Source organism: Prionailurus viverrinus, chromosome B2, assembly GCF_022837055.1.
Source record: "Prionailurus viverrinus isolate Anna chromosome B2, UM_Priviv_1.0, whole genome shotgun sequence".
Classification (NCBI taxonomy): domain Eukaryota; kingdom Metazoa; phylum Chordata; class Mammalia; order Carnivora; family Felidae; genus Prionailurus; species Prionailurus viverrinus.
This window is the reverse complement of record NC_062565.1, coordinates 51236116-51259540: the sequence shown is the minus strand read 5'-3', so window position 1 is coordinate 51259540 and position 23425 is coordinate 51236116.

Here is a 23425-nt window from a genome sequence, read left to right as displayed (position 1 = left end):
GAAAACAGTGTCCTTAATTCAATTGTGCCTAATACATTTCTGTTTAAATAACCATTTAAGCTACATTTTGGGTTATACAGGCTTTTCTGAACTAGCCTGAAAATCTATTCACCCTTTAATTGCTGAGGAAACTATCTGTCCCAAATTGCTGAGGAAACTCATTTATTAATATATATTTAGAGTAATGTTCAATTATGTATTATAGATTTCCAATGTCAATGAGTAAATATTGCCAGAGTGTTATGTAAATTATTAAAATTTCTGCATTACATTTACATCCACCCATTTTTATTAGACTTCTAAGAGTTCTGAAGGGCTGTGGCTTATGATTAGGAAAGACGGGACAGAAAATAGAGATAGATGTAAATCTCAGCCTTGGCTATACCTGGGAATCATCTGGAGAGCTTTAAAATGTGCAATGTCTGGGTCTAATGCTTAGAGATTCTGATAGTATTTGAGTTGGAGCCTTGGTATCAGGTAACAAGCTTCCTGGGTAATTCTGACAAACAGCCAAGATTGAGAAGGAATGAAAAAGAAACAACAATTAAAAATATCCCCTAGGAAAAAAAACTACCCCATAGAATGTACAACACCAAGAGTGAACCCTAATGTAAAGTATGGACTTAGGGTACTTAACCATGTGTCAGTGTAGGTTTATCAACTGTAGCAAACGCACCACTCTGGTTGGGGTTGGTAAAGGGAGAGGTAGGCATGTGTGGGAGCAGGAGGCATAAGGAAAATCCCTCTACCTTCCTCTCAGTGTTGTTGTGAGCCTGACTAAAATTGCTCTAAAGGAAGCCTTTAATTTTTAAAAGCATACAAAATAGAGATTTTAAAAAGAAAAAAAAAGGATTTCTTCTTTAATTTGGTTACAGGAAATGTAAATATATATGGAAATGTGACTAGGAAAACATTTAGTGAAGGTAATAATTTAAACAGTCCTTTTAATTTTAAAGACTTTTACGTGACACATGAAAGACCACTTTTAAAAAGTTGTGCCTACCATGTGACTCAACGTTTCTAAGTGCCTTACACCTGCTATTTCAAGTAGCCAAAATCATACCTAAAGAAAAATGTATGCTTGTAAGTGTATATATTGGCAAATAAGGAAAATTGAAAATAAATGGATCTAGCACAAAATTCAAGAAACCAAAAAATAACAAATAAAATCAAAGAAACAAGGTAAGAAAGGAAGGAAATAAGGAAGATAAAGGCAGAAACCAACCAAATGAGAAATTGAAAGAAAAAACGAATAGCAATTAAAAATAAAAGTCAAATATGCTCAGTTGGTAGAGCATGTGACTCTTGATCTCAGGGTTGTGAGCCCCATGTTGGGTGTGGAGCCTACTTAAAATAAATAAATAGACAACTTAAAAAAAAATAAAAAGTTGGAAAGAAATAAAATTACTAAATCTAACCTGGCAAACAATCACACCAAAAGAGATAATGTATAAGTAACATTATGGATAAAAAAGAGTCTATAGTTATAAATGAAGTAGGGAATAAAACCACTTGAAGAGCATACTAGTCAGTAAGCTTAAAAATCTATATAACTTTTTCAGATAGTTTTCTAGAGAAATGCAAATTAAGATTCATTCAAAAAGACTTAGGATACTTGACTAGTATAATAACCAGAAGAGAAAACAAAGAGGAAGCTAATCATTTACCTTGAATAAGAACATCTTTTTCAAAATGAAAGATGTGTTTTTTCCCTCTTTCCCTCCTAGGAAGGAGAGTTCCTAGAAATCCCACATCCCGCTTCTGCTGCCATCTCATTAGCCAGAATGTAGTCACATGCCCAAGGGGATTTGAAAAAGGTTGTCTTTACCTGGAAAAGGAAAAGGAAGGGTGGAACAGAAGGACAAAGTTATATTCAGAGGTGGCTAGAAATATCTCCTATTAAGCAGCAACAATCAACTAGATAAACTAATGGAAAAAAAGATATAGTTGGGTTTTTTTTTAATGTTTATTTATTTTTGAGAGAGAGAGAGAGAGAGAGAGAGAGAGAGAGAGAGAGCACCAGCAGGCTAATGGCAGAGAGAGAAGGAGACACAGAGTCTGAAGCACGCTCCAGCCTCTGAGCTATGAGCACACAGCCTGATGTGGGGCTTGAACTCATGACCTATGAGATCATGACCTAAGCTGAAGTCGGATGCTTAACCGACTGAGCCATCCAGGCGCCCCTATGGTTGGGGTTTTGTTAAGCCATAAAAATAACATGTCCAAGAAATGCATAATCATTATATAAGGAAAAAAAAAAATCAAGTGTGTGTACCTCCAGGCCCAAGGAGACGCCAAAGGTGGCTTTTGGGGAAGGAGTGTGGAGGGAGCTAGGACAGGCTGACGAGGCGGTCACATGTATACATGAAGCCCTGCTGGGCCTTTAACATACTGAGACATATGGTATGTGGACCTCCCTTCACACTTGCTCCAGGCCTGTGTATGTGAAGGACTTATCTGGCCAGGGTGTCAGGATGGGGATTCCTATTTTATATAATTAGGCCAAGGAAATCCTCATTGTTAAGGTGAATGAGTAGAGAGCTGAAGGAATAAAGAGCAGTCTGCATAGGTCACAAAATGAACATGTGAGGAAATCAAATTTAAAGTAATACAGAAGAAGAAGCAAACAACCCATCCAAACCCAAACCATATTTATGTTTATATCGACGAGAGCCATGTGAGAAATGGTTTTCGAACAACTTCTTTGGAAATCTTGACTATATCATGATCTAGCTTGCTTCTCAAATGGAATTAAAAACTCCTAGCAACCTCTATGTCCCCTGTGCGATAAGAGTGAATCCGGCAGAGGCCTGAAATGGAATGGCTGAGTGTGCAATGAGGTCAGCAGCTATGTGTGGTGTGAGGGAGAGAGGGCTCCATGACGCTGGGCTATAATTGGCTGGTATAAATGCCAGCAAGCCCGGCTGGCAGCAGAAGGAGAGACTGAACCCAATAATCTCAGTAGCAGAAGTTACATTAGCGTTTCTGCCCATTAGTGACAAGCACATGGTTCTTTATAAAACAAACTTCCAGCACAACAGTGTTGGCATATTGAATGCACTTATTCTTTCAAAAAGCACACCAGTTAGGAGCACCTGGGTGGCTCAGTCTGTTGAGCATTTGTCTCGATTTTGATTTGGTGAGTAACATGTCACTGAGTTACAATATTGTCACATAGGTGTATGCAAGCATAGTTTAATTTGAGTTTTAAGAAAATGCTTCATATGATCTCACAGTGGTGGGGTCGAGCCTTGTGTTGGGCTGTGCACTGAGCATGAAGCCTGACTGGGATTCTCTCCCTCTTTCTCTCTCTCTCTCTCTCTCTCTCTCTGCCCCTCCCCACTCCTCCCAAAATAAATACATAAATATATATATACATGTATATATGTATATATATACACACATATACATGTATATATGCACATATATGTGTATACTTATATATATATATATATATATATATATATACCAGTTAATTAAACTGTGATTACAATTATGTGGCAGAAGCTATGCAAAAAAAAAGAATGAAAACTGATACAAGTAAAATGATAATAATTGTCCTTGGTTGTCAGGGTAGTTTTTTCTACATTTCTGGGTTTTTTCTTGCATACTCATTAATTTCATATTTGAAAAAATATACTAAGACAATCAATTAAATTTTTAGGACTTATGAACCTAGTAAGATGGATAATTAGGAGATAAATATATATCTTTTCAATTTTTTAAAAGTTTATTTATTTTGAGAGAGAGAGAGACAATGTGAGTGTGGGAAGGGCAGAGAGACAGGCAGAGAGAGAGAATCCCAAGCAGGCCCCACACTGCCAGCGTAGAATCCAGTGTGGGGTTCAAGCTTACAAAACCAAGAGATCATGACCTGAGCTGAAACCAACAGTCAGATGCTTCACCAACTGAGCCACCCAGGCACCCCAGGAGATAAATATATTCAAATCAGTTTAGTCTCAATAATCAATTAGAATGATGATTTGGAAAGAGATATCACAATATATATATTTCACCCAGGAATAAACTTAACAAGAAACATGCAAGATCTATGTTTGTAAAGAAAAAATATATATATATATATTTTTATATCCATATATATATATCCATATATATATCTCCATACATATTTATATATATATATGGAAAGACATATCTTATTTCCGCGTGGGACACCAAATACTAAAAATGCTATAAGAATCCACATTAGTGAGGGGCGCCTGGGTGGCTCAGTCAGTTAAGCGTCCGACTTCAGCTCAGGTCATGGTCTCGCGGTCCATGAGTTCAAACCCTGTGTCGGGCTCTGAGCTGATGGCTCAGAGCCTGGATCCTGCTTCCGATTCTGTGTCTCCCTCTCTCTGCCCCTCCCCCGTTCATGCTCTGTCTCTCTCTGACTCAAAAATAAATAAATGTTAGGGGTGCCTAGGTGGCGCAGTCGGTTAAGCGTCCGACTTCAGCCAGGTCACCATCTCGCGGTCCGTGAGTTCGAGCCCCGCGTCAGGCTCTGGGCTGATGGCTCAGAGCCTGGAGCCTGTTTCCGATTCTGTGTCTCCCTCTCTCTCTGCCCCTCCCCCGTTCATGCTCTGTCTCTCTCTGTCCCAAAAATAAATAAACGTTGAAAAAAAAAAATTTAAAAAAATAAATAAATAAATGTTAAAAAACAGGTTACTCTTTAAAAAAAGAATCCACATTAGTGGATTAAAATGCAATTTCAGTAAAAAAAAAAATCCAGTTAGGCTTCCTTAGAACCTGACATAGGAATTTTAAATTCATCGTAGAGAAGAAATTTGTTTAAAAAAGAAGAAAAACTAAAGAATAAAAAGGAAAAGGGGGCGCCTGGGTGGCTCAGTCAGTTAAGCGTCCGACCTCAGCTCAGGTCACGGTCTCCCGGTCCATGAGTTCAAACCCTGTGTCGGGCTCTGAGCTGATGGCTCAGAGCCTGGATCCTGCTTCCGATTCTGTGTCTCCCTCTCTCTGCCCCTCCCCCGTTCATGCTCTGTCTCTCTCTGACTCAAAAATAAATAAATGTTAAAAAACAGGTTACTCTTTAAAAAAAGAATCCACATTGGTGGATTAAAATGCAATTTCAGTAAAAAAAAAAAAAATCCAGTTAGGCTTCCTTAGAAGCTGACATAGGAATTTTAAATTCATCGTAGAGAAGAAATTTGTTTAAAAAAGAAGAAAAACTAAAGAATAACAAGGAAAAGGGGGCGCCTGGGTGGCTCAGTCAGTTAAGCGTCTGACTTCGGCTCAGGTCATGATCTCGCAGTCTGTGAGTTCGAGCCCTGCGTCAAGCTCTGTACTGACAGCTCAGAGCCTGGAGCCTATTTCAGATTCTGTGTCTCCCTCTCTCTCTGACGCTCCCCCATTCATGCTCTCTCTCTGTCTCAAAAATAAATAAACGTTAAAAAAAAAAAGAATAACAAGGAAAAGGGGGCGCCTGGCTGGCTCAGTCAGTTAAGTGCTGACTTTGGCTCAGGTCATGATCTCATGGTCCATGGGTTCAAGCCCGTGTGGCACTCTGTGCTGACAGCTCAGAGCCTGGAGCCTGCTTCGGATTCTGTGTCTCCCTCTTTCTCTGCCCCTCCCCCACTCCCACTCTGTCTCTCTCTCTCTCTCAAAAATAAATAAACGTTAAAAAAAAAAAAGAATAACAAGGAAAGAGTTGTCTTTCTAAAAGTCCTGTGAAACTGCAGAAATTAAAACAGAAAATAAAGAAAGATGTGCAAGGAAGAGACCAGACTGTGTGAGATTGATTATCTGATACAGGGGGTATTTCAAATCCAGGAGTGACAATGGCCTGCTCCATGAATAGTGCTGAGAATGGTATTTCAGAAGCAAAAGAAACAAAGTAAGAGTTCTACTTCAAGAGTTCCTCTCTTCAATTCTGACTGGAAAGATTAATGAATGACAAGTCTATCCAAGTAGTAGACGGAAAAACCAGTGACTATTTTATAATCTTGGGATAAGTTACTTTCTTAAGTAAAAAGAAAATTCAGAAGTCATGAAAGAAAATTGTAGCATAAATTGTAGACAAAAGATTAATATAATATGGTAAGCAACCACATAACTAAAGGGGCAAATCCAAAGGAGAAATGCTTAAGTCCAATAAACATATGAAGAGACATTCATCTTCATACATTCATTATGACATGCAAACTAAAGCATCATTGGGATCCATGTCTCTTACATTAGATCGGTTAACATTGAAAAGATTGATAATACCCAGTAGTTGCAAGGTGGTGGGGAAGAGGTATTTCTATATGTGATGGTGGGAATGTAATTTGGTGAGCCTTGTGGGGGTCAATTTGAGAATAAATATTTAAATAACCCAGGAATTCCACATCTAGAAGTCCATTCTACAAAACAACCTAACCATGGATATGTACACAAAGTGTTACCTATAAAACTGAAAAATTAGAATCAACTGAATGTGTTCCTGTAAAAGATTGGTGAGATGAATTTTGACTTAACCAGGCAAGAGGATGCAATGCAGTGTCAATAAGGACGAAATAGTTCTGCATGTACCAATGATGAAAAAAGCTTGTGACATGTCACTGAATTACGATATTGTCACATAGGTGTATGCAAAGATGGTTTATTTGAGTTTTAAGAAAATTCTTCATGTTATGTAGGGAATGGAGGAGTTTTAAGTTTTATTTTATGAACTTTTATATTGTTTCAAATGTTATTAGTCTTATGTTTTTAAAACACTTGATTTAGCTGCAGTATTCAAAATTAAGTATCTATCAGTCCCGGTGTCCAACTTTCCTGCCCTCACTGGGGTACAAGCTACTCATCACCTGTCCTCGGTGTATAAAATTTCCCTGGAGGAGCACCTGAGTGGCTCGGTCAGTTAAGCCTCCAACTCTTGATTTTGGTTTAGTTCATCATCTCTCATGAGATCAAACCCCAGCATTGGGCTCTACACTGACAGCACAGAGCCTGCTTGGTATTTTCTCTCTCCCTCTATGCTCCTCCCCTGCTTGCTTGCTCGCTCTCTCTCTCTCTCTCTCTCTCAAAAATAAGTGAGCTTTAAAAAAAAGTTCCCTGGGGCATGCCTGGGTGGCTCAGTTGATTAAGCATCCAACTTCAGCTCAGGTCATGATCTCACAATATGTGAGTTCAAGCCCCGCGTCAGGCTCTGTGCTGATAGCTCAGAGCCTGGAGCCTGCTTCAGATTCTGTCTCCTTTTCTCTCTGCCCTCCCAAGCTCATGCTCTGTCTCTCTCTGTCTCTCAATAATAAATAAATGTTTTTTTAAAAAGAAAGTTCCCTGGACAGTGTGGAGGTTCCTCAAAAAATTAAAAATAGACCTACCCTATGACCCAGCAATAGCACTGCTAGGAATTTACCCAAGGGATACAGGAGTACTGATGCATAGGGGCACTTGTACCCTAATGTTTATAGCAGCACTCTCAACAATAGCCAAATTATGGAAAGAGCCTAAATGTCCATCAACTGATGAATGGATAAAGAAATTGTGGTTTATATACACAATGGAGTACTATGTGGCAATGAGAAAGAATGAAATATGGCCCTTTGTAGCAACATGGATGGAACTGGAGAGTGTTATGCTAAGTGAAATAAGCCATACAGAGAAAGACAGATACCATATGGTTTCACTCTTATGTGGATCCTGAGAAACTTAACAGAAACCCATGGGGAGGGGAAGGAAAAAAAAAAGAGGTTAGAGTGGGAGAGAGCCAAAGCATAAGAGACTCTTAAAAACTGAGAACAGGGGCGCCTGGGTGGCTCAGTCGGTTAAGCGGCCGACTTCAGCTCAGGTCATGATCTCGCGGTCCGTGAGTTCAAGCCCCGCGTCGGGCTCTGTGCTGACAGCTCAGAGCCTGGAGCCTGTTTCAGATTCTGTTTCTCCCTCTCTCTGACCCTCCCCCGTTCATGCTCTGTCTCTCTCTGTCTCAAAAATAAATAAACGTTAAAAAAATTTAAAAAAAAAACTGAGAACAAACTGAGGGTTGATGGGGGGTGGGAGGGAGGGGAAGGTGGGTGATGGGTATTGAGGAGGGCACCATTTGGGATGAGCACTGGGTGTTGTATGGAAACCAATTTAACAATAAACTTCATATATTGAAAAAAAATTTTTTTTAATTTAAAAAAATTAAAAAAATTTTTAAAAAGTTCCCTGGAAAGATTTTATAAAACAGTGATGCCTGTGCTCCATCTCAGAACAAGTAAGTCAGAATCCTAGGGGTAGGACTGAGGCACCCAATGCATGGTCTGCAGACCAGCAGTATCAACAGGATCTGAGAGCCTGTTAGAAATGCAGATTCTCAGGCCCCACCGGAGACCTACTCCATCAGAGTGTGCATCTTGAATCACACCTCCCAGGGAATTCATTTGCACATTAGGTTGGGAAATGCTGACTATTCCATTTAGTGACCCAGGGTAAATTACTTAATGTCTGGAGACTCCACTTTTCTCGACTATAAAATAGAGGGAAATAATATCTCTGAAAGCTAAATGGGCTTATGTGTGTAAAGTGTCCAGGGCCCCACCAGGCATATAGTAGGGACCCAGTGAATGGTATCTTTTGCATGCTGGTTACTTCCAACTTTGCGCCTCAAAAGTGGATGGCTCACCCACCCGACCTCCACTGACCACCTCACCAGAAAATCCTGTGCTCTGCATTCTCTCTGTGAGACACACAGACCAATGATCAGGGTACACGAGGTGGTGGCTACTCTCCAGCACACCCATGTGCTTCTGCTCCCACAGGTTCAGCTGTGTGTTTACCAAGAGGCAGCTGGGTGTGTTCCCAAACCTGTTTATGCCAGTAGCACTTGTTATTGAATTACATAATTTAATTAAACATTATGTAAACCAATGAAATAGGATTCCAAAAAGTAAACTGTTCCCATGAAATGCTACATTGAAGGCTTTCAAAAGACCCAATAAATGCAAGTATCTAAAAATGTGCGTGGGTGAGACAACTGTAGAAGACAAGAGAAAAGAAGTCATATGCATGTACAATTATATTCAGGTTGCTTGGCAAGGTTTGAAAATTTTTCTGTCCAACATAAGGAAACCAAAATTGAATTCACAATTGACGTTTTGTGTGTGAATTTAAGAAAGGTCCATCTACCTGTGCTCACACAGAAGGCCTTGGCTCTATGTCAAAAGATTGGGGGTGAGTATCTCTATGTGTCAAGTTAAAATAAAGTATCTCCAATATGGGTAGGCATCTCTTGGAAAGATTTCCCATGTGTTCTGGTCACAGAAGGCTTGGCACTCTGCAGGGCCCAAAGAGAATTTGTCTCTGCCATCACCTGTAATGTACACACTGAGTGGGCTGATTCTTTCCTGTCCTTATATGAAGCCTCAAGCAGCCCTCCCAGTCACTCTGGGTGTGAAATGTCCTGAGATCACCTTTGGTCTTAAGGAAAGCCTTGTTTAAGTAATTAGAATAATCAGTTTAGTTTAATAACAAAATTCCATATTTTCCCCCTCCCTGAGCTGAGGCTTGATTTAGGCCACGAAACCCAAGGTATTGGGAGTCGGGGACACAGGGGCCATTAGGACAGGTGGATGTCCGTCCTCTTTCAGTGCCTCCCCTTACTAGCTGCCTTTCCATCCCCTCCAAGGTTGGGCCTGGGACAAGTGGGTTAAGACAAAGGACACAGTCTTCCATGGATAATACCTCCGTGACCTGGCATGGCTGCCCATTGGTCTTGGGTGTACAGGGTTGAGTCTCTCATGAGGTATTCTCCCCATTGCGAATCCCCACTGAAAAACACATGATGAAAGCGATCATTCCTCTGCCTGCCTGCTCTCACTGCCTACACTCAACCCTCAGGCTGCTAGTCTGAGGAACTCTCCAGAAGGCCCTTTCTTGGTGGTCCTTCTTAAGAAGACTCTAGGCCAGCTCCCTCACATGAATCCAAACAACAAACCAGAAAAACTCACCTCCTTGTCCCAATGTTGGTGAAAGAACAGCTTAGAGTTCTAGCCATAAGAGCTTGTCAACACCTAGGGTCTCCAAGTACAGTTGTACAGATTATATACATTGTCATCTGTGTGGATGGCACCTTACAGTTGTGCAGTGTACCATCTGAACAGTCATCCTCAGAGTCACTAGCTCACTGAAACCCAGAGAACACACATCAAGCTTAGGTGACTGCCTCAAAGCCTTTTTCACTTGGATTGGGAAGAGATAAAGCACACCTCTCCCCCTACTAAATTAAAGGGGAAATGTCACAGCTCTCCAAGAACTTTCTCCATAAGAATCCTCTCTCTTTGATCCTCTTTACTCTCCTCTTCAACTTCCTAGCCCCATCTTAAATTACTTCTAAGGGTCACAAAAACAGGATTTTTTTGACCACCTGGTTTACATAGGACACTTTGGAGTATGAGTTTATTGTTTGTTCTTATACCTTCCTTCAAACAGGACAGAAATTGCTCTTGTTACACCTTTAATTGACTTTTAAAACTAATTGACCAAGAGAGTGCCTGGGTGGCTCAGTCGGCTAAGCATCCAACTTTAGCCCAGGCCATGATCTCCTGGGCCCTGAGTTTGAGGCCCCATTTCAGATCCTCTGTCCCCTGTCTCTCTGCCCCTTTCTTGCCTACTGTGTTCTGTGTGTGTGTGTGTGTGTGTGTGTGTGTGTGTGTCTCAAAAATAAGTAAACATTTTGGGTGCCTGGTGGCTCAGTTGGTTAAGCACCCAACTTTAGCTCAGGTCATGATGTCACAGGTCATGAGTTGGAGCCCCCACTTTGGATCCTCTGTCCCCCTGTCTCTCTGCCCCTCTGTCACTTGCATGTGCTCTCTCTCTCTCTCTCAAAAATAAGTAAACACTTGGGGCACCTGGACGGCTCAGTCAGTGAAGCACCCAACTTCAGCTCAAGTCATGATCTCACAGTTCGTGGGTTTGACCCCCACATTGGGATCTGTGCTGACAGCTCAGAGCCTGGAGCCTGCTTCAGATTCTGTGTCTCCCTCTCTCTCTGCCCCTCCCACACTGGCACTCTGTCTCTCTCTCAAAAGTAAAAAATAAACATTAAAAATTTTTTTTAATAAGTTAACATTTAAAGAAAAAACAAAACAATAATTGACCAACTGTGGACCCAATGGCTGTTGTACATGGAAACACTTTATGCAGGAGGATGCGCCAACAGAAGGGAATCAGGCATTCAGTGAACTTTCACAGAAAGGCTTTTTTCCATGAGCACAATTTACATTAGCCTTGAAACATCTGCCAGACCAAATCTAAGTGGAAGGGTACGGGAGCCAGAGAGGGGTCCTATTGGTGGAGAGATTGACACTGAATATCCATATTCACTCAAATTATGTTATCATGTCTGTGAAAACTTGGTCTGGCAAACATCAAAAAGACACAAGAACGGGATAATCTTAGCCTCTTTTCCTGCTTTAGAAGTTAGAATGATTGTTTAAGAGATATCAGGTGAAATATTTCCTAATTTGTGTCATGAAATAGCCTTAAACCCTATCAAAAGACTATGGCTGTGGGGCGCCTGGGTGGCTCAGTCGGTAGAGCATCTGACTTCAGCTCAGGTTGTGATCCCACAGTTTGTGAGTTTGAGCCCCATATCTGGCTCGCTGCTGTCAGTGTGGAGCTCACTTCTGATTCTCTGTCTCCCTCTCTCTCTGCACCTCCCCCCCCACTCAAAAATAATAAAAATAAATTAAAAGGACTATGGCCATAAATCCCATAGGATGATACACTGCTCAAGAATGCAGTTGCTGAAGCCATGAGAGGTAGCCCTCCAGGTCCACACTCATGGGCTCAGCCATGTTTTCCACAGCAGAGGACTAAGCTAGCATGGTCCTGATGGGTGTCACCCCAGTCCCATGCTTCTCCAGACCTAGCCTTTGCCATTATGAGATCAAAACTGAGGCCAGACCCCCACTTCCCTCCTGCTGAGTTCTTCTTTGGGACCTTGTCATTGGGTCAGCCTTGTACGTTACAGTTTTCAAGGTCAGCACTGAAAGAAGCAAATTTCCTTCAAGCCCCTTTAACTGCGGTGAAACTATGTGGCCATTAGGTGGATAGGATGCCTTGTTAATGACCCTGATGCCCAAAGACACTGCAGAGTAGGAGTTGCAAAACATGTGTTTTTTGTTTTGTTGCCATGGGCAATGTTGAAAACAAATTAGTTACCAACATTTAGAGATTAGGATATATCACATGAAAAGGTGATTTTTTTTTCTTGTCTTGAAATTAGAATCTCTCTCAACATACTGGGCCTAAATTCCTAAATGTCAACAGATAACTAAAACATTGTTTCCTGATACCCTGTGATAATAAACACATTTGATCTCCGAGGTTCATGGGTTCAAGCCCTGCATCCGGCTCTATGTTGACAGCTCAGAGCCTGGAGCCTGCTTTGGATTCTGTGTCTCCCCTCTCTCTGCCCCTCCCCCATTCACACTGTCTCTCTCTCTCTCTCTCTCTCTCTCTCTCTCAAAAGGAAAAAAATAAACATTAAAAATTTTTTTTAAATAAATAAATAAAAAGTTTATCCTAAAAGTAAAAGCTAAGGGCACCTGAGTGGCACAGTCAGTTAAGCAACTGACTCTTGATTTTGGCTCACGTCATGATCCCACGATTCGTCAGTTTGAGCCCCACTTCAGCACAGAGCCTGCTTGGGATTCTCTCTCTCCCTCTGTCTCAAAATAAATAAATAAACTTAAAAAAAAGTAAAAGCTACACTTGAAATTCTCTTTAAGGTCTTATGAATTGCACTGCAATTTCCTCTGCCCATTGGAGAAACACATTTTAATGGAGTCCTTTACCTGACTCACCCAGAAAATACCTCCAAAGCCTTCAGGACCATGCCAAACATGATCTCCTGTGCTGAAACGTCACCAGCTTCTGTGGCTGCTTCCCTGTGCTTCCATTATACCTAAGTCTAGTTAGTCTTTTTCTGATGATGTAATCATCATTCATCTCCCCAACCAGACTGTGAGCAATTTGAGAAAAAAAAAAAAAAAGGTAATAATTTACAGGGCATTCCTAGCAGCTGAGCTATAATGTCTGATTAATGCTTATTTAATAGTGCATCATCCTTCAGGTCTCAGATTAGATATCATTTCTATGAAGAAAACTTCCAACATTTCCTGACACAACTGACTTTACCAGAACCCCTGTTATGCTTCTCCAAATATGGCCAACTTCTCGTTCACAGCACCCGTTACAATGGTAGTTCATTGTTTGGTGGGAGTTATTTGTTTGTCAGGGCCTTCCACACCAGATTCGTGAGGCTGAGCCTATGTCTTCTGGTTCCTCAGTGTATTCACCCATCTGCCTAGTACAGTGCCCAGCAGCTATTCTCAAGTGGTTGCATGGCCCATGCATAGTCATCAGGGTCACGAGTATCCAGCATAACAGTTCTGCCACTGCCCCCGTGCTCCTGTCTGCTGTCACCATCTGTAAGTCCCAGGGGAAAGGGCCCCTGCCTTCTTTTCCTCACCATTATGGCTCCAGTCCAATGCCTAGTTCAATGTCTGTGTCTGGAGCACCACATATGCCTATCCCTTGCTCCAGTCACCACCTCAGCCCCCAGTTCTGTGCAAACTTTCACCTACATTGTGCAGGTAAAATCTGTCAGTACCTCACTGGCCCAAGGTGTGGAATCCTGGGAGAACCCACTTGACTCACAAGAATACACAAGCCAGAAGCCAGGGTGTTAGTTCCTGTGGGGCCACTCTTGGTCAGTGGACAGTTATATGAGATCCATTTCAGAAAGCTTCTCAAGAGATCCAGGGGGCTGAGGCACAGCAACCCACGGTGCTAGGCAACTTCTTAATGCATCCTTGTGCTGTCTTTCTCTCTGTTCTTTTTCAGTCCTCTGGCCTCTCACTCTTCCCTGCAATCACTTCCCAAATACACCTCCCATTGAGGCATACCTATACAGGTGTATATAGGCTCTGCTCTCAGGGAAATCCAGGGAAACATATGATGCAACAATTTGTTGTTGAATGAATGAATGACCCAGTGAATGAACAAGACCTTAACCATTGTGGATGCATGAGCGTAACTGGGTCTCCAAAAATATCATGAATGATCATTTGCATTCATTACCACTCCTAAGAATAGAATTACCTCCAACAGATAGAAGATGTTATCCCAAAGGATGTCTTTAAAAGAATAGACTCTAAAAGAATAGACTTTAAAAAGGAAGAAGGGACTAGTTGGTGGTTGCCAAGGACTGGAGGGAGGGGGGGATAGGGAGTTATTTTTAATGGAATTAAAATTATTTTAAGGGCAACTGGATGGCTCAGTTGGTTAAGTGCCCGACTTTGGCTCAGGTCATAATCTCACTGCTTGTGAGTTCAAGCCCCACGTTGGGCTCTGTGCTGACGGCTCAAAGCCTGGAGCTTGCTTTGGATTCTGTGTCTCCCCCCTCTCTGCCTCTTCCCTGCTTTCTCTCACTCTCTTTCCCTCTCAAAAATAAATAAACCTTAAAAATTAAAAAAAATAAAATAAAATTATTTTAGGAGAATTAACAGAATTTCAGTTTGGAAGATGAAAAAGTTCCGGAGATGGCGGGAGGTGATGGCTGCACCACAGTGCGAAGATACTCAACACCACTAAAATGTACACCTAAAAATGGTTAAAATGATGCATTTTGTTATGCATACTTTACCATAATAAATAATTATAATAAAAATTATAAGTATAATAAGGTTATAATGATAAAAAACACATTGGACACTAACAAATAGTAGGAAATAAACACCAATGTTGCTACCTGTGATATGGGAGTGGGATTTTAAAATATACACTGTTTAGTTTCCAATTTTCTCCACTGCTATTCTACTGCATTCCTCACCTGACAGTGGTGATGACCGTGCTATTCTTCTTGAGATGGCCCCAAAACATTAATATACATATTTTAGCTAACATTAAATTCTGAGTACAAAAGGAGACTTATTAACTAGCCTGCTTGTCTTTAATGATGATAATTTAACGATGATAATGGAAAAATTTTTGTTTTGTTCTCTTCCATTTCACTTTTGTTAGGACTTAATTTTGACAGGAGGTAAAAATGAGACTCTAACCCCTGGTATGGCTTGCTTTTCTAAAGGATATGCTTGTAACATATATTATACTTTTATATAAAACATGAACATTAAACAAAGTAGTGCTTTCACTTTTTATGAAAATAAAGCTAACCCTCATTAATTACCTCCTTAATCTCCTTATCACTTCCCATTATTATTATTATTATTATATATTTTGTTATCATTGATTCTCCATTAACATCCGTGTTCCTTTTTTAAGGTGATCACACTTTCCTTCTCCACAATTTTGGGTTTAACTAAGACCATTTACCCCCAAACTTAGTGGTCAGTGTGTGCATTCCATATGCATTCTGCTACTACTAGGTAACAGGAATCTGGGATTTCAACCCACTTTCATCACAGCCACCATTTCTGTTCTGGAGCAAGTTGCTGTATCTTGCTTCTGACCGACTTTTCAGAAATAGTATAAGACCACATAAGAAAAGTTGGAAGTCCCTAGGAATTCCTATATGCATTTTCTAACGTTATTCTGTGGAACACTTGTGCCACAGGGTAGTCCCATGAAAATAGGTTTTGATCAAATATATATGAGAAAAGGCTACATGTTTATTCTCCTTTTAGAGACTAACAATGCACAATAAGTGTTTTAAAGGGTCTAAGAAGTCCTTCACTAGAAGGAAGGAAGGAAGGAAGGAAGGAAGAAGGGGAAAGAAAGGAAAAGGGGAAAGAAAGGAAAAGAAAGGGGGAAAGAAAAGAAAAAAAAACAAAAGAAAAGAAAAGCAGTCATTTATCTTTGCTGATAAATGAATAAATACCCGGCTACTGAAATTTTTCTTTTATGTAACACCAATCTTAACATCCCTTGGAACAAAGTTTCTACAGAACATACTTTGGGTTTTACATAAATAAAAGTAGCTAATTCTAGGTGGGGAGAGCAGGGAGAGTGAAAATATCTTCTTGGTGTCATGGAGAATTCCCTGTTACTGAAAAACTATAAATGGTTTAAGTGACCCCTTGCTGAGGATATTCTAGTCTAATCTCAAACCTGAAGAGGTCACTTCTACAAAGTTGCTTCTAATTTTAGAATGGTAGACAATTAGACAATGAACTATGATATGAAGCTCTTCATGGCAAACTCAATTGCCTACCATGACTAAGGAGAAATGAGAAAACAATCCAGGATTAGTGCCGGGCAAACCCCATGTGGGCAATGGAAACTGATGCATTGGGGGCATATGCCCTAATGGGTGCAGTCACCACTCAGCTTCAGCTGTTGTTCTCACGTAGATGGATGGGCCCAGTATCGCTAGATTGTATGACTGTTCATGAAACCACCTTTCTATGGAAATTGTTCTATGCAGCAAGATATTGTTCTGTGAAAACCTCTTTATTTAAAACTATTGGCTCAGGGGCACCTGGGTTGCTCAGCTGGTTGAGCATCCGACTTCAGCTCAGGTCATGATCTCACAGTTCATGAGCTCAAGCCCCACATCAGCCTCGCTGCTGTCAGCGCAGAGCCTGCTTCGGATCCTCTGTTTCCCCTGTCTCTCTGCCCCTTCCTCGCTTGAGCTCTCTCTCTCTCTCTCAAAAATAAATATACATTTATTTGAAAAATATATTAGCAGGGTGCCTAGATGGCTCAGTCAGTTAAGCGGCCAACTTCAGCTCAGGTCATGGACTCACAGTTGGTGAGTTCAAGCCCTACATTGGGCTCAATGCTGACAGCTCAGAGCCTGGAGACTGCTTCAGATTCTGTGTCTCCCTCTTTCTCTGCCCCTCCGCCACTTGTGCTATATCTCTCAAAAATAAATAAGCATTAAAAAAAGAAGTTTAAAAAATATATTAGTCCAATAAAATAAAAAACAAAAAACACTGTAAAGGCTAAATTTGGTCCACAGGACAACTGTCTTGAGTCCTCTCACAATGGTGCTCAGAAATGAGTGCCCCTACCCTATGATGTAAAACTGAGGATTTGGGAAGTCCTGTGTCACATTTTCATCAGTTTGCCTCCATCCTGATCAATCCGCCACCTCTTGCTGTGAATGTCTTTTTTACTGCCTGGGAACCAACTTGATTGGAATATGTGAAGAAAGAATGAATATGCATTGAGTGAGGATGTGGAGGGTCCTCCTAAGTGGAAACAATAAGGAACCTATAACATCTGAGTTTTGATCATCTTATTCTTTCCAGCTGTTTTCCACATAGCGTGGAGTCACTGTGTTGCCCGAGAAGACTCAGGGACAGCCATCAAGCTTTCAAAAGATAATTTTAATCAATTTTTCTGTTCAGAAATAGCTTTTGCAATTTAAAGCTGTTTTAAGATAACATATAATTGATCTCAACTTGCATAAACACAAGCCACTATGGTTTCAAAATTTTATGATGGCTGGCCTTCTTTAAAGGGGGAGGGGCAGGAATGAAATATGATAGATTTAACTTTACCGAAAAGGCCTCACATCTCTCCTTTCAACTTCTTTAAATCTTCCAGAATGATATCACTCTTGATCATGGTGAGGCAAAGGAAAAATATTTTAGTAGAAGAGCTAGATGGGAAAAAAGAAGAGCATGGCAGGAAGGACAGAACGAGGCCATCACTTGTCTAGCGCATTGAATGGAAGGGGCTTTTAGTCTTTCAATTACCTTTTGAAGGTAATTTGACGATGCGACTAATGAGAAACTAATCTTTGGCATCTTTTTTAATCTTGTTTCAATCTTGTTTAATTCCAGGGATAGTGGGTCATTAATGCAAGCAAATGGATCATCCCTAGGGTGACAAGCTTTCTTGAGCACTGACCATGTACCAGGCATCATACTGATATAGAAGTTAAAGAAAAAAAAAAAAAAAAAACCTTGTCCTCTAAGATGTCCCAGGTCAGGGAGGAGAAAACCACATTAATATAATGTAGTAAGTGCCACAAGAGACAGCTATATCCATGGCATCACAGGACCATGGAAGGAGGCACCTAACACAACTTGGGCAGAAGAGGAAGAAGACAGGTCGGGGAAGGAGTCTACAAGAAGAAGGTAAATGATGAAGAAACACCACTCAACACTTGGGAATAAAGAAAATTATATCATTTTAACTCACGATGGCCGGGAAAGCAAATTCCCTAAATAAGGGGCTTCTATGTTTTAGATGACTCTTCAATAGTGCCAAACCAAAGTGAGTGTTAGTCCTCAGCTTTCATACGTAGATTGTTTTTATTATTTGATGTCTAAAAGCAACCCTCAGTGACTGTACGCTTGCAATCATCGGAGAAGCATGCCGTATATTTTGAAAACTGTCATACTTTTTTTTTAATTTTTTTTGAATGTTTTATTTATTTTTGACAGAGAGAGACAGAGCATGAGCGGGGGAGGGTCAGAGAGAGAGGGAGACACAGAATCCGAAGCAGGCTCCAGGCTCTGAGCCATCAGCACAGAGCCCGAAGCGGGGCTTGAACTCACGGACTGTGAGATCGTGACCTGAGCCAAAGTCAAGACGCTCAACCGACTGAGCCACTCAGGCGCCCCAAAACTGTCATACTTTTAGAAGTGCTTGCAGTGAATATGTTTTCTCCTTTACAAGTGTGTCTTTATACCAAAACAGAACTGCCACCTTTAAAATGTCACAACAGAGCATGTGGCTTGTAAATGTCCTCTTACGTCAAGAACCTCTTAACTATACTGAGCACAGTCCATGCGCAATTGGCATCTGTAGAGGCTTTTGGAATGGGCTGCATACATTCATGAATCAGCTATAGTATCCATGAAAGTTTTTACTTCATTGATTGACCTCATGTTTATCTTCCAAAAGTAAGAGTTCAATGGGACCTTTGAACGCCTCTATGCTTGACTTACCTAGCCAATGTTTTCTGCATAAAACCTATGTGTTTACAATAATGAAATAGATCCCACAATATAGTGATTCAGCAATTCCATATATTAGTGTCATCAAGATGAGTGTGCTCTGAATCCCCTTCACCTGTTTTACCAATCCCCCCCCACCCCGCCAACTCCCCTCTGGTAACCATCTGTTTGTTCTCTATAGTTAAAAGACTGGGTTTGGGGAGTTTTTTTAGTTTGTCTCTTTCCCCCCCCTTATTTGTTTTGTTTCTTAAATTCCACACATGAATGAAATCATATGGCATTTGTGTTTCTCTTAACTGACTTATTTCACTTAGCATTATACTCTCTAGATCTATCCATGTTGTTTGTAAGGGGCAGGATTTCATTCTTTTTTTATGGCTGAATAATACTCCATGGGGTGTGTGTGTGTGTGTGTGTGTGTGTGTGTCTTTTGTGTGTGTGTGTCTTTTGGGTGTTGAGTTGTATCAGTTTTTTTATATATTTTGAATACTAACCCTTTATTGGATATGTCATTTACAAAAATCTCCTCCCATTTAGTAGTCTGCCTTTTAGTTTTGTTGTTTGTTTCCTGCACTCTGCAGAAACTTTTTATTTTACTGTAATCTCAATAGTTTATTTTTGCTTTTATCTTCTTGCCTCAGGAGACATATCTAGAAAGATGTTATTATGGCCAATGTCAGATAAATTGCTGCCTGTGCTCCATACTAGGATTTTTATGGTTTCAGGTTTCACATTTAGGTCTTTAATCCATTTTGAGTTTATTGTTGAGTATGGTATAAGAAAGTGGTCCGGTTTCATTCTTTTGCATGTGGCTCTCCAGTTTTCCCAGCACCATCTGTTGACGAGATTGTCTTTCCCCCATTGTATATCCTTTCCTCCTTTGTTGAAGATTAATTGACCATATAGTTGTGGGTTTCTTTCTGGGCTTTCTATTCTGCTCCATCGATCTATGTGTCTATTTTTGTCCCAATACCATACCATTTTGACTACTACAGCTTTTTTTATATGAAATTTGTCAAATTGGTTTCCATACGACACCCAGTGCTCATCCCAACAGGTGCCTTCCTCCATGCCCATCACCTACCCTCCCCTCTCTCTCCCCCCCCCCCCCATCAACCCTCAGTTTATTCTCAGTTTTTAAGAGTCTCTTATGGTTTGGCTGTCTCCCTCTCTTTTTTTTCCTTCCCCTCCCCCATGGTCTTCTGTTAAGTTTCTGTTGCTGTTTCTGTTAAGGATCCATATATGAGTGAACACATATGGTATCTGTCTTTCTCTGTATGACTTATTTCACTTAGCATAACACTCTCCAGTTCCATCCATGTTGCTACAAAAGGCCATCTTTCATTTTTTATCATTGCCACGTAGTATTCCATTGTGATTATAAACCACAATTTCTTTATCCATTCATCAGTTGATGGACATTTAGGCTCTTTCCATAATTTGGCTATTGTTGAAAGTGCTGCTATAAACATTGGGGTACAAGTGCCTAGAAATCTGGGACTGTGATCACTCCAACTTTGTGTTTCTTTTTCAAGATTGCTTTGGCTATTCAGGGCCTTTTGTGATCCATACAAATTTTAGGATTGTTGGTTCTAGTTCTGTGAAAAATGCTGCTGGTATGCACCTGTAATTTTCAGTCAATGAGCATGTAGCCCATTCTATGCCTGCATACTACAAAATGAAAAAAAGCCTTTGAGACTCAGTTATAACTGAGAATACTCTTCTAAAATTCTTTTGCATGAACAAACCCAAAATTTATTCATCACTCATTTAGCACTTTTCTAAATTAAGTAATCAATTAACCAATTATTGAGCACTAGTATGTGTCAAATGCTGTGTTGTTGGTTGGGACTAGAGTTATACACAAATCAGATACAGTCATAGTTTCATGCAAAATGAAGTGATTAAAAGCATGGGCCATGGAGCCTGACCATGTGGGTCTAAATTATGGTTCCATCCCTTACCAGCATGTGCTCTAGGATAAGTTAAGAGTTCTTCACTTTTTTAATCTATAAAACATGAATCCTAGCTGGTAAAAATGTTGTAAGGATTATGTTAGCTTATCCATGAAAGGTACATGGAAGGGTTAGTTACCTACTGCTGCATAACTTAGCAGCTTGAAACAATACACATTTATTATCTCACAGTTTCAGTAGATCAGAGACCCAAGCTTAACTGTGAAATCACAGTACTGCACAAAGTACTGCACGGTTTGATTACTAAGTCATTAGCTGATAAGCAAACCTCACAGAGCAGCTTCATGTCAGCCAAGGCCACACACAACTGTGTACAACACATTTGAACTGACAGATTCTGACATGTTAAAAATACAACATCGGTGCACATTGGGGATCCCTGGTGCCAGAAACAAAGGTGACAGAAGGAAAAAAACTAGTCCTTAGTAGTTTCCTCCTCCTTGATTTTAACTGAAGCACTCTCTCAAGCTTTGACCAACATACAGAGCTTGATTTCCAGGCTAATGGCTTTGGCCAGGGGTCATGGCAGTGTTAACTGCCTGCTGGTGCTTATCCAGGATATTTGCCAAGGTTGAGTCTCATCTGAAGGCTCAACTGAAGAAGGATCCACTTGGAAGTTCATGCAGGGGTGTTGGCAGGATTCACATCTTTGGGGGAATGTTGGACTAAGGGCTTCATTTTCTAGAGGCTGTTCCTTGCCTGGGTATTTCAGATGTTGCACTGAGCTTCATTAAAGACAAGAATAGAGAAAGTCTTCTTTTAATGTGGAAATATGAATCTCTTGCAATCTAGTCATAGAAATCATAGTCCCTCAACTTTGAGGTATTCTATTGTTTAGAAGTAAGTTGCTGAAAGCTAAGAGATTATTTAATGCTATGAATCCCAGGAGGCAGAGATCATTTGGAGACCATCATAGAAGCTACCTACCACAGTTATCTGGTACAGAGTAAGTGCATGCTAGCTTTTGTTATTTATGGCACTTCTGGTCCAATGAGGGGTTGTTGAACTGTGAAGTGGAAGGGGAAATAGATGGTACCTTGGGAGCAAGTATGATGACTTAAGGCCAGAGAGAGAGGTGGTATATTTGAGGTACTTGGAGAGGACTGGCTTTGCTAGAGCATGAAGATATTGTAGAGGAAAACAAGGATCAGGTGGCTGAAAGGCAATGTAAGCCAGAGAGAGATTTGGGACTTTATCCTGAGGAAATGGAAAGCTATTGAATTTTCTGCAGGGAAGTTACATGACCAGATTTGAAAATATCACTTTGGTTACACTGTGTTAAGGACAGATTGGAGAGAAGCAAGAGTAGACACAGGAAAGCCATTTTGGGGGACTTCATAATGGTTCAAGTGAGAGGTGATGATAGCCAGGGCCATAATGGCAGCAGTGGGAAATATATGACAGATATGTAATAATAGGACATGGTGAATTTTAAGATGTGGATACAGGGGTGCAGGGTGGTGAGGAAGAGGCAAATGATGATCCCAAGTTCACCCTTTATAGAACTAGATGAGTGATGGCTTGTATACTACCAAAGGCAATATTGTAGAAAGAACATATTTTGAGGGAAAAGATGGCTTTAATCCTGGAAATAATGAATTTTAAGGAGCCTGTGAGATATCTAAGGATGTCTGAGATCATCTGCCAAATGCAGCTTTGAGGATTGAAGAGAGTCGAGGACAGCTCCGAAGCACTTTGATCTTCAAAAGTTGCACAGAAGATCTTCTTCAAGAAAAGGAAAATGAGAATAAAAGACCAGAGAAATTGGAGAAGAGTCAAAACCAATAGGAAGAAAAAAATTTTAGTAGAAGTGATTGGTCAACTGTGTGGAATAATTCAGAAAGGTCAGGCTCTGACAAATGTCCAAAAAACTAGTTACTCAGGGTTATTTATGACCTTGGCACTAGCACTTTGGTAGAAGGGCAAACAGGGAAACTTAGTTGGATTGATTTGGGGAGAAAATGGGAAGCAACATGATAGAGGCTACAGATATAAATGCACACAATACATCTGAGAAGGTTGCCTATAAAGAAGTGAAGAGAAATATGGCATTATCTGGAGAAAATATGGACAAAATTGAAAGCTTTGTTTTGTTGCACTTGTTTTAAATAGAAGAGTTTGTGTACCATTAAATATAGGTAGAAATTGGCCAGCAAAAATGGGGGTGGGGGGTACAGGGGAGTAGGAAGAATTGATACAGCAAGGTTCCTGAGCAGATGGCTATGTCTGTAACCCAAAGCACCAGCAGAGGGGTTTAGAAGGAGGGGCTGTTCCATTTTAACAAGGCAAAGAAAGAAAGGTTGTGGACTTCGTCCTGGTGGATTTGGTATTGGAACATTGAATGTGTTCTGATAGAATGGCTTCTACTGCCTTCTTAACAAACCCTTTCCTTCAGATGTTGAGTAGCCCAAGCATTCTAAATCCTCGCTACTCCAAGTGTGGCCCTGGGACCAGCAATATCAGCATTACCTGTGAGCTTGTTAGAAAAACAGAATCGGGGCACCAGGGTGGCTCAGTGGGTTGAGTGTCCGACTTCAGCTTAGGTCATGATCTCACAGTCAGTGAGTTCCAGCCCGGCATCGGGCTCTGTGC